Below are 13,284 nucleotides of genomic sequence, written 5' to 3'. Positions count from 1 at the left end.
GTATTCTTTAATTTTTAATCTTTTATAATCTTCTAAAGAATTTAAAATAAAAATAAAGTAAAATAATATTTTAACAAAAAACTCTCTCCCTCCCTTCTCAACGAGTCCAGTTTTCCTGTTCCTTTTTTGCCTGTGCCCACCTATTTTCCCCTTATTCTTTTGACATGTGTCCTCTTAACTAACAGAATGTTAACTCTGTTAAGTCTCTCAATTTTTTTAAAATTTTATAAAATAATTCTTTCATCTTCATATTCATCTTCACTTTTATAAAAATAAAAAATAAAAATCATTCATCTTCTCTGCAACCAGCACACCTCAGCGACCCTCATTTGCTCGTCACTGCCCCAAGCCTCCTTTCTCTCTCTTTGAATTTCTGCACCATATCAAGATAGTCTGAAATTTTGTTTTTATGTTTAAAAATTTGGATTCAAATAGAATACCAAACATGGCCTAAATTTTTTGATTAAACAATTTTCAAACCAAAAGTAATTGTTAAAAGATTAGGTTTACATTCTCCTCAAATATATAGAAATCTGGATCGAAATTGTAAAATAATTTTTTTTTATTGGTTGGATGAGGATCCATTAGTGGGCCACATTGTAGCAGACTATATTACTCTTTTAGTTCGTACACTCCTCCCTCTCCCTCGTTCGATCAATGAAATTTGAGTAGGTTTTGTTATGTTTTCCTATTTAGATCGGTGCACTAGATACTAAATGCAAATGCAGAGAGAGAGAGAGAGAGAGAGAGAGAGAGAGAGAGAGAGAGAGAGAGAGAGTGAGAGTTAGAGATATTGTCGTACTAATATTATTCAAAACAATGAAATGTACTAACTTAATACGTCGTAAAATAGTAAAAGAGTGACGTGAATATGCTTAAATTTAGACGTCATTATCTACGCTACTGATGTCATCGTTGACTATAACTTTACACGACATTAATTTTATAATTACCATAGTTGTACAGGAAAACTTCATACATCATCAAGACAAAAATTACCATTGTGGTTAAGTACAAGTTAGTATGACTGCAATCTAGGTAAAATGTTGTCTTTAATGTCTACATCGGTAGCTTTATACCTATTGTTATTATTTAGGATTAAGTGTTTACACAACTAGAAATAACACATTTCATAAGACGATACTTTTTAAGTTTCAGGCATCGTATTTTAAGAATACCCCAATAGATCTCGATTTTTGAGGTGTTTAAGTCACTGATCCATGGCGGTTTTCTATTACCGTGTTCTTTCTAAAAACAACAACGGTATTTATTTCTTCTGTCGTTGTTTTACTGTCGTCTTTTTTCCATTTTTGCAGTATTGAGTGCTCATGAATAAATCCATCACAATTAACAAATCTTAAAATAATAGTCATTTGTTATTTACCCGATTCATCAATAAGAATACAAAATTTGTTCTTCCTAAGTTCTCTACAAATTGTCTTCCTCATCTTGGTAGCAACAATATGCAAGATTTCTTTTACAATATGCAAAATTTCTTTTTGTATGTCATTGAAAATATACTGAATATTTAGGACAACTTTCTTAACTTCTATATCTATTCTTGCAAAACACTTCATGTTTTCAATGAAATTGCCCAGGTTAGATGAGCCAAAGGATTCATCGTGGCCTCGAAAAGCCAATGCTTGATTTGCTAGATACCTAATGCCCTCTATTGTGGTTGTAAGTCGCAACCAATTGTCCATCACTTGTTACTTCAATTGCTTATCTACCACTTCTTCAATATGAAGAAATAGATATTTTAAGTTAATCCACTTTTGCATAGCAAGATGTTGTGGTGAATTTAGCTTGCCTACATGATGTTGCAATCCCATCAATTTAATGCACCAACTAAATACCCAATATACTTCAGACAAGTTCCTACATATAACTGAAGCTTCCTATATATAACTGCAGCAAAGGCACCTTCTTAACGGGAAAGGTAATTATTCTTACTAAAAGGCAAACATTTTCCACTAAAGCTAACCATATTGTTTACAAGTGTTCATAACGTCAAACTGCAGACTGAATGTACCTTTATTTGTTTTTTTGCAGTCGGCAGCTGTGAATTGTCCCCATCGATACTTAAAGATGTCGGATGTACACCCTCCAAATGAGCATGTCAGTTACCCGGGAGTCCAGTTGTGCCATGTGTCGTTCCCCTATCAAAAATGGATACAAAAATCAACATAATTCAGTGAAAATGAACACGTCGTTTCAAACAAGTAAACTGTTATACCTTCATAAAGAGCAAGTATGTTTATATATTGAAGTGTACGAAATAGCTTAATTTCATAATGTAAAGAATAAGTATGCTAAGCACGACGCCACCTCAAAAACAAAACCCCAAAATGGAAACAATTTATGTGCCATGTAAGGCAATTAGCACCGCTTGTAGACTGTACAATATTACACTTCATAATGTACAACAAGCCTGAAGACTCGGGAAATGATTTGACCTTGCTACACATAATAAATAAACCAAATAGCTTTATCAAAATGGTTGGATTACCATCTAAAGCACATCTAGCAAAGCTTCTATGTTTGCATCTTCATATAAAGGATTTCCTGACATAATTAAGGAGCACAGTGAATTCCCAAGTCATAAGTGAAGACTGAACTCAATTCACATACATTATGACATTTACCTCATATATATGCCTCCCCCCTTAAACCCTCTATCGCAAGCTTGAGTCGGTAATATTTGAACTTCGAATGGTCAACTTTATCTAATGAAATGCCGACACTGAGATGCTCGATGAATTTCACTATCATGATTCCACAAGAGGTACTGTCGAGGCAATAAGTTCATAAATTAGAACTGCAGTTATGTACAATATCGATAAACTGCACTAAATTCACATAGCTTACCCATCACGTTTTGTGGCACATCTCCAATGTTGCAAACTGTGAATGGCATAAACATGGACATCTTCATCCCCTTTTGCTTAACTTCTTCAACCTCAGAAGTGTCATAAAAGTGCATATCGTACAGCACCCATGCCAGAGTATCGCTAATAAAGTGCAGATATTTGACTAGCTTCAAAGTTGAGGTAAAAGCAATATACGAGTCATACACAGTTGCAGTATGTCTCACGAAGTCAATTAGACTCTTGAAGATTATATGGAAAATAGACCTTTTGGACCTTGGTCCAAGCTTGTCCATACTCGTGTTGCCACGTACCTTGCACATAGTGATGTGTATTGTTCAGGTTGCTGAGTGGAAGGTCAACGGTGTTTGAAGCAACTGCCTTCTTTAGAGCATCTCCACCCACAAGGGCAAAGTCTAGGGCAAGGGCAAGCAAGAGCTGTCATTAGTCACGTGAATAGTGTCAGTCTTTGCATTTGTGTTTCCACCCACAAGGGCAAAGTCTAGGGCAAGTCTAAGGCAATTACTATTCATTGTACTTTATTTCCTATTTTTTTATACTTTAAACCATTAATTTTGATAATCTTTTGTAATTAAATTTTCGGATAAGATTTTCACCCTCTAAAATTGTGCCACGTGTCCCATATCAGATACGATTTTCAGATATTGAAAAAAAAATTATAATATCAGATTTCAGATAAAATTTTCACCCTCTAAAATTGTGCCACGTGTCCAATGTCAGATAAGATTTTCAGATATTTTTAAAAATTAATAATCTCATATTTCAGATAAGATTTTCACCCTCTACAATTGTGCCACGTGTCAAATGTCAGATAAGATTTTCAGATATTTTTAAAAAATTATAATATCAGATTTTAGATAAGATTTTCATCCTCTAAAATTGTGCCACGTGTCATCTCTATCTTCTAAATCCCTCTATAAAACTACACCATCAACTCATACCTCTCACACCATCTCTTAGCTATTCCTTCATTTCTTAGATTTTAGAAAACACATTCTACTCTCAATGTCAAACTTGTCGAGGGTGTTAGAGAGGCAACAGAAACAAAGGGAAGAAATCCGGCGTAGACGTGCTCAAGAAGATCGGGACGCCGATGAAGAAGATCGGGAAACATATGGCTCGTATCCATGGCCATGATTTTCATCTCTCTATCCTTTATGTCTTTTTCTTGTGCCATTTGTTGTTGCAAAACAAATGCTTCCTCTCGTGCCATGTCCATTTCATCTCTTTTCAAGTCTCTCTCCATTCTTAGTGAGGTGCTCTTAGCTATTTGCTCCAATAATTGTACACATTCATTGGTCGAAGTGCCCCCTCTCTTGGCCTTTGCCGCCTTTCTCCCAATAGGTCTTGGCGGACGTGGCACAAATGGTGACTCCGTTTCCATTGGAGAGTCCAATGGAGAATCGGTTGATGGAGAATCGTGGAGTGGCGTCTCATTCATCACAATCGGCAGACCGGTGGGAATAATTTTGAATCTCGAACAATCCTTCACAATTTCCCAACAATGGAAATGCACGAAACTTTTTTTGCCTTGCCCCATGGCACCGTACCACATTTGTGCTTGTATCATCTATTAAAAATAAATAATTGGAAGTGCAAGAAACAAAAATTATTATGCAAGAAAATATAAACTATTTTGAAATGCAAAAATAAAATTGATTATGCAAGAAAATATAGACAAATTAAAGGTGCACCAAGAAAAAAAATATGCAAGAAAAACAAATAGAATATGCAATAAAAAAAGTGACATTGAATTGATTAAAATGGCAATTATAAATATTTTACCTCATCGGTCAAATTTTGACCGCTTTGAATGTTCGCCTTTACTTTTGTCAAGGCATTTCTCCATTTCCCTAACTCTTTATTCAGAAGTTTCCATTTACTAGACAACGCCATTTCGGTCCGAATAGAACCCGATCTTTGACAAAATTCTCCATGAATTTTGCTCCACATGTGATGAAACTTCATCTCATTGCCCGTGATAGGGTCATGACTAATGTTCAACCAAGATTGACATAACGCAATATCTTCATTCGTTGACCACGAGCCTCCGACTTCAATAGAAGATGTCATTCGTTTTTTTTATACAAATGGAAAGTAGTAGAAAAATGTGAGTGGAGAGTAAAAAATATTGGAATGAGAAGAGTTTGTATGGAGAATTGGTGTGGAAGTGAAAAATGTGAGTGGAGATAAAAAAATATTGGAAGGAGAAAAGTTTGTATGAAGAATTGGTGTGGAATGTTTTAGAAATGTGAGTAAAGAGTAAAAAATATTGGATGGAGAAGAAATTGTATGAAGATTTAGTGTGGAAAGTAAATAAAATGGTTAGGTATTTATAGAGAAAAAATACAAAATTTTTGGGTATTTTTTAAAAAAAATTTCAGAATTTTTTCAATTTTTTTTTCAATTTTTTAGCCAAAAACGAGGACCGTCGGATTTCGGAAAAAGTCATCGGAGAGTCCTCATCGCGCCACGTGGCAAACACCCGCTGAGCCGCTGGGTGACGCCACGCCGCACGCACTAACGTAAAAATTTGACTTTCGTATACCGACGTCATCCAACTCGGGCTTCAGCCAGTGCAAGACTTGCCCTTGGGCTTCGGGCTGGTGGGACCCACTCAAACCGCTACAGTGCCCTGCGCACTGAGCTACCTCGGTCTCTCGCAGCCCTTCACCCTTTGGGTTGGGCTGGAGGTGCTCTTAATCCTCGTTTCTTGGTAAGCCCTTTGACCAGCTCTAGAAATTGCTGCAAACATTGAAATTAAGGCATATTACAAAATGACAAACCGATGTAACTGAAGCGCTGAATGTAACATGTTAACATGTTTACCTGCAAGCAATAATCTGCCGTTGTCCAGTGAGTTCCAAATACCAACGGATGAGATAGTTGCCTTTTCCAAATGAGAAAGGTTGACATGTCAAGGTGCTGGAAGTTGACATATATTATATGAGCACAATTTCATACAAATGTACACTTAACAAAGGTGAGAAAATAATTTAATTATCCTAATGAAGTAGAGTTAAAATTCTTACCCTTGAGCTAATCCATTCCATATCATCGATCAGTTTGTAGAAAAACTCAGGGCCAGCTGAACATGATTCCAGCTGCACCTTCGCACTACAATAGGCAAACTTTCAATGCTCAATTTTGTACTCATTTAATAATTGTGACATTGTAAATTATGACAAATACACACCTGTATATTAAAGGTAGCTACATTTTCTTATTGGTATATAACTACATACTACAATAACATGAAGATTGAATATCCAAGATAAAGAATCCTAACATTATATCGTTTTTCAGGCAGTGCAAAACTCTATTATTGCTTTGACATCTTCAATAGGTAGGGGTTTAGTTGGATCAAAACATGGCGGGGTTGCCTCCGCATCCAAAACACTCATCGTCCTCTTCTTCCTCAAAGGATCGGTAAATGGACTCAACAATCTCCAGGCCGGTCGCTTTTTTCTGCACTCTTTACCTTCCACCTCTTGTTTTTCAACAATCGAACTACCTCCATCATCACCAGGCACAATAACTTTGGGTATGATGGGAGGATTCATCTGACCTCCCGATGGCATAATGTCGCTCTTTTTCCAATCCTCTAACAAAAACAACAGTTTTTTGCATATTTCTCTGCACCCGCCCACATCTTCTGAGTAGGAAGCTTCTTAGATTCTGCTGCCCACCTTCTTGCTGCACTTGTATGTGAGGAACCAAAGCGCCCATTTCTGCCTCTTGACTTCCATGGTTGCAGACTTTGGCTCCATCACCGGGGACTTGTGCTTCCATTACTGCCGGTTATGTAGTCAGAGAAACATATCCATGTAAGGGCAACATGTCATTGTTGCCTCCTTCATTCATATGAGGACTACCAAAGTCATCATGTCCTTCCCCACGTTCATTCAACCCACCATTTCATTTTTTTCAACTGCTCTATCTCCAGCTTAAAATAGTGTTCGATTGAAACGAGGGTCTTGCCAAAATTCTCCACACACTTTTTTTTTTTCAGACTCCTTTTCAAGTTTCAACGACTCCTTCCATACCATTTCTTCCAAGTCATGCACTTTGTTTCGAAGCACTTTATTTGAACTGGCTACCTTGGCCAATTCATCCTTTGTCCTTTGAAAGTCACGCATTAAAATGCATAACTCAATGGACAAGACTTTACCCTGCATTCAGCTTATAATATAACTCATACAATACTTACAAAATATAACCCAAATACAGCTACTGTTTGGCTATTGTATTGACTATATACTAATTATATAGCAGCGCCATTAAGTTTATTATGACGTATATATTGCAAAAAGGTCATGCTTACCTTAGAAGATGACGGAAGGGTAGCAGTTTCGTCAAATTCATCATTTTTTCTTCAATGTATGTATGCTAGTTTTTCTTCGGCCATCGCCCAACAACTCAACAATTTCTTCAGTGTCGTCAACACTATCACCCCAAGTCCAATATGGCTGTTGCTTGTCAATTACACTTGGGCGAAGAAGTTGCACATCAACCTGCAATTTACATATACAAAATACATATCAATAAACTTATTATATTTTTATATGCATAATATTATCATTAAAAACATAACTAATCTCACAGTTCTCGAATACTTGGCTCATTAGCTCATGAAAACAAGCTGAAGTATTGCTCATCCGCTGTAGTATACGAGGGATGTGGGCATTCTCTTTGTGCATGACAAAATGCAGTGCAGCCAACGCTGGAAAGACCTCAAAAGCCCAAATCTAGTATGAAGAATAAAACGTCAATGACTGTAAACAAATGAAATTGGACTTATACATGAATGGAAATTTGCTCACCTGAAGTGCAAAGCCAAAATCTTTGATGTGGTACTCTCTTGGACTATCACTTGTCGCTGTCTTTGCTTTCTTTTCAGATTTTTTTGTTTTTGTAGCTTTTTGGGGCACTTTTACTCATTGGTAATCGGCACAAAGTGCCATCAAAAGTGAGGCATTTGTCTTGGCATAAGAAATAGCACCCCCTGGATACTTTACAAACTCTTCAAGGTCTTCCGCTAATTTCAAATACCGCATGTTAATGTGGACATGTTTTTCACTGCCCAACAGCACAAAAACAGCAAAGTATACAAATCTAAGCTTGAATACATCATCCTCATCAACACAGTCGAGGAAGGCTTTTTCTAGTTCCAAAGGTTGACAGTTTTATCATTGCAAAAGTACTTCCTTTTCAATGAGCAATTCTCATTAGTTGCAATCGGAATGAAAGGAAGGTTTCCAAACCTTAGCCCTGTGACGACGCAAAATTGTTGCGTCGTGAATTGGATCACCTTATTGCCAACGATGAATTTTATCCCATTGACTTGGGAAACTGTCTTCGGATCAGCCTTCCTCAGCAACAAGCCGTGGACAATTTGTGAAGTCCACTTAAGGTCCTCAATGAGTAAAAGATGACCAAAACAACTCTCTTCAAACCTTCGTAGCTATTGCGGACTGAATTTCTCCTTTATGGTACTGATTGCGATCTTTGTATGGGAAAGGGACAACGCCTTTCCCTGGAACTTTTCTTCCTCAACGATCATCAACTTCATTTTAGAAACCATATTTCCCCACACACCAACATTATACAAATAATTTCAGGAATCATCAACTTTTCTTCCTCAACAATCATCAACTTTTCAAACTGACGCCAATTTTTAGCTCCTTTTCAAGGTATGCATCATCTCCAAGATTTTGCAGGTCATGGTCGTGACCCCTGAAAATGAAAATGAGTTGTTCAACCTTCGCCATGCGTCCTTAAGAAATGTGATTGAGATAATATTTGGTAGTTTTAAATCAAGATTCACAATTTTTAAGTCGGCTCCTCCATTTTGTATAAGCAGAGCTAGTGTTGGCATGTGCATCATAACATAACTTTCTGTGTAAGGAGTGTCATTCCAATGAATTTCCTATTGAGCCAACTGATGAATCTTCATCATCTTCATCCTCATCAATACTGATTGATGAAGATGACAATTTTGCACAAATTTATCAAACCCAAGAGCAACAAAGAGAGAATGCTAATTCACAGAGAGCTAGCATAAGTTCAAATATGTGGAGAGATGCTCTCTAGGTCATATGAAGAGATGGAGCTCCAACAAATGTTTATTATATCTTGAATAACTTTTGTTTTCCTTAAGCCATGTTTAGTTGCTACACGAAGTTATTGTTATTACTTTCCTCTATTGGTTATTTATCTATGTGGCATAATTAATACATGATTTTTGTTTCATATGGAATGAAAAATATAAAAAAAGTCCTAAGTGAATCATAAGTAAAATTCTGTAATTACAATCTATTAAAATAATAAGTAAAATCTTGTAATTACAAATCCTTCTAGAATTCATTACATTAAAATCTTGTTATTACAATCTATTAAAATCGCAATTGAATACACCATCATGTGAATACTAGTAAAACGTTCATAGATGTTATGTAAATTATCAATAAACATATTGAACAAATAAAACTCAAAATTTACTAAGGGGGTGTATTCAATTATGATTTTATAAGCTTTTTAAAGACTTTAAAAATCCGGATGTATTTAATTTAGATTTTTACTAACTTTTAAAAAGTCTATAAAAGTTTGGGTGTATTCAATCCAGACTTGTTTGATTGGAAATGATTTAATTGAGTGTTGAATTTGATGAATTTTTAGGTGGGAGGTATAAATAACAAGGGCCAACATAAGTCCAACTAGGGGTGGGCATAAAAACCAATAAACCAAACGAACCGACCGAACCAACCCAAACCGAACCAAAAAATGAGGTTTTTTTTACCAAACCGAAAAAGTCAACACTGGATCTAACCCAACCGAAGTCAACGGTTCGGCCTTCAGTTCAAAAAAATTTGGAACCGGTGAACCTAACCCGAACCGAGCATTATTTAATAATATATAAATATACCACGTGGCTTCTGTTTATTGGGTAAAAGAAGAGTTTACCTTGAGGACGCTTGCACTATATCACAACCACAACTAAACCTAGCTCCTTCCCCTTTCTCTTAAATTCAATCGACCTCACTTTCACTCTCGCCAATACGCCTCTCTCACCCTCTACCTCTATCGCTCTCTCCCGACCTCACCCTCACCCTCATCGTCATCTCTCTCTCTCTCTCTCTCTCTCTCATTTTTTATGCGTAAATTTATTCTCTTAGATTTTTTTTCCTTTTGTTCTTGTACGTGTTATTTGTAACACTAATATGGGTTTGTTTTGTTGTTCTTGTTCTGTCTTAGATGTCATACTCCAGAAGGTCAAGGTGTGTTTTTGTTTCAAAAAGGCTACTTTTTTTGTTTTCCTGTTGTATTGTTTATTATTAGCCATGTTGATTGTAGTAATTCATTTTGGACTTTTATCACGTTTTATGTGAGTTTTGTCAAGTTTTAAGTTTTGTTTCTTGATGACTTGTATCCATATTCAATTGTTGTGTCAGTTTTTACAGATTTGTCCTCCTGAGATTAAGCCATCACCAACATCTTCCTTTAGTTTTCTAAATGTTGAATTTTGTTTCTTATTTTCATTTATTGTTTCTGTTTAGAGATTTTGTTTTTATTTATTTATTTTTCACAATAGCACAAAAGATTCCTCCAGAGTAGTAGCTATTATTTAGGCTTTGAGTTCTTCCATTCCTCCAATGAGTAGAAACTTTTTTGGCTTTGTCCAGATGTTCCTCATAACTTTGCATCAGATTTGTTGTTGCAACTTTAGATTGAGAGAAGGGGGGCTTCTGATCAACCTTGGATATGGACTGTAGGGAACTATGAGGTTGATTATACTCCAGAAATTATAAGCATTTCATGTTCCTTTTATACTCTCATTTTAGCTGCCTCATTGATTAGGCTAGAAATCATTGGCTTTGAGTTATGCTTTGCCTCTTTTATTTTTTATTTTTTTAACTTCCTAAATATCTTCTTGTTGTTTGTACTGCATGCATTTTGTTTCATTTTGTTACAAGCATTCATTCAGAATGTGTTGGAAGTGATTATATAAATCTCCGATTTCCTTTCTTTTGTACTTGCTATGTGTGATTTGATATGTCCAGCTCACTTTTATTTAGTAAGTGTTATGATGGGTCGAAACTAGGGGAGCTTTTGTTATCAATCACTCCATACACGTGTATCTTATTTTTTTTGTATTGAAATTCAGTAGATTCATCTTCATCTGGTTTGTCAACCGAATAACTCAATTTAGAAGTTTAGACATATTATTATATTTTGTAGAAATTGGGAGTTAAACATATTATGTTTTTTCTTCCTTCTTCCACGATTTTTTTATATATTATTGTTCGTTGATGATAACTTGATTGTGTTTTTCTTGTTTTTATAGTAGTTTTGCTTGTTATTAGGGTTTAGTTTGGGGTTAAGGTTTATGCTTCCTACACTAGTTTTCATAAGGTGACTAGCAGTCCTATTGAAACTCTCGTCATCAACACTCATTTGGGAATTCATCTCGAATTCCTGCTCATTAGTGGAGGACATCCAATTTTTTGTATGGATAAGCAACTCCAATCAATTGCAAACAACTTGATAACACCTCATGGGAATGAGATTATTATATGTACCTTCACACAATCAATATGTACACATGTTTTGAATTTTTTTTTTTTCACATTGCTAAGGTATGATTATTATGTTGATTGTACTAAGTTATGAAGAATATTATGTTGTTATGTCTTGTGTTTTTTTTTTTTGTTGTTGAAAAGCTTACATTGAGAGAGACCTTCTATTGAGGGATCCCTCAAATTAGCTTATTTGAGGGATACTCTTGTATGGCCCACTCCTCATTGTATTTCACTCATCCAAACCATCTATTTTGTAGATGCTCATTTTAAGATCATCTCTACAAAAAATCACTTGAATCCGATATCATTTGACCACTCAATTGAGTTATTGAAATTTTTAGTATTTTCTTGAAGCATCGTGTTCATTGATTTTGTAAGACACAATTGGATATCGAAAAGGTTTCCGATTTGTCTAATTTTTTGCAAGGATGATCTATGAATGTAGACCTAAAAGATAGATAATTTGGATTATTAAAAAAAATTTCGTAGGGGACCCTAAAGAAATTCACCACTCTTGAAGAAGTTTGGGAAGACTACTTTAAGGTAAGTTCTTAACTTTTCTTTAAATATGTGTTATGTAGTAACCAAAGAACTCGTTATGAATATTATTATTTAATTATTTTTTTATAGTCCCACCCAAACCCACAAGCATATTCGAACAAAAACTTGTGAAGACTATGAGGATTTGCAAATTGTCATTGGAAATGCAACTGCTATTGGAAAAAAAAAAAACACATTGTAAATGAAGGGGATGCTGAACTAGTTTTCCAAACACAAGAACAACAACAATCAAATGCTAATGAATGGAGAGTTGGTATAGCTTTGAATACGTGGAGAGATGTCAGGCACAATGACAACAATGAAAATCAAGGATAATAAATGATTATAACATATTTTTCTTTAAGTTTTGCTTTCAGACTTCGTATAAATTTGTCACTATACCTTCGTGAATGCCAATTGCTTAAAATTTCTTATAATTTTGCTTTCCGTAAAACTATGGGTATCTCTGGTAGCATAATAATTTTTGTTTTTATGATGTTTCATGTTGATTTACCGAGATAGAAAGAAAAGTCGAAAACTTTACATGGGCAAAGCATATCATAGAAATACTTTGTAGAGTGACCATGAAAAATCTATGGCTCGATATGTAATTGTCAAAAACAAAGCAGCTTGCAGCAATATATATGGAATTTGAAATGATTAACTCAACATAGAAGTAAAACAGAGGATTAGTTGCCAATTCCCATGCATTGAAGTAAAAAAAACACATTGTTGAAATTTTTTATTTTGCCATCTCTCCAAAATAAAGGAAAAACTGGGTTTTAGATGATAGATATATTAACCTCTAGTTTAGTATGTGACACAAACTTTGTTTGCTGTTTACTGTTAGGTGCACTGATGGTTGTTCTAGTCATCCATTGATATAAAGAAAAGAAATGTTGTTATCTCTGTAAGAGGACTTAAGAAGCTGATTGGGGCTCTAGTTTACATCGAGTGTAAGGCCTGCTATATATTGTGAGTAAAGTTTATGCAAATTCACCGAAATCTATAACAAAAGTCTATATAAAAATATGAATGTCTAAGCCTATAAAAGTTTCATGGGACATTTTAGAAAGGGCAATGATTTCTCCACTCCTATTTTATCCATTACACTTTTTTAGTTATAAAAAAGGAGTGTAAGTGGATAAAATAAGAGAAAAAGGAGTGGGGAAACCACCACTCTTTAGAAAAAGCAAAAGGAGAGAGAAAAATTTTAAAAGAAGCAAAAATGGACAAAAACCCTTATTTATTTTTAGATTTCTAAGAATCCAATACAT

The 13,284-nt window shown here is 35.1% G+C and overlaps 1 pseudogene; it reads right to left on the bottom strand.

Annotated features, from left to right (window-relative positions):
• Positions 1-7,252: 7,252 nt before the first annotated feature.
• Positions 7,253-8,472, bottom strand: LOC148920848 (uncharacterized; annotated as a pseudogene).
• Positions 8,473-13,284: the final 4,812 nt, after the last annotated feature.

Source organism: Prunus mume, linkage group LG1, assembly GCF_029339155.1.
Source record: "Prunus mume cultivar Tortuosa linkage group LG1, ASM2933915v1, whole genome shotgun sequence".
NCBI lineage: Eukaryota > Viridiplantae > Streptophyta > Magnoliopsida > Rosales > Rosaceae > Prunus > Prunus mume.
This window is presented reverse-complemented; position numbering and strand designations above follow the sequence as displayed.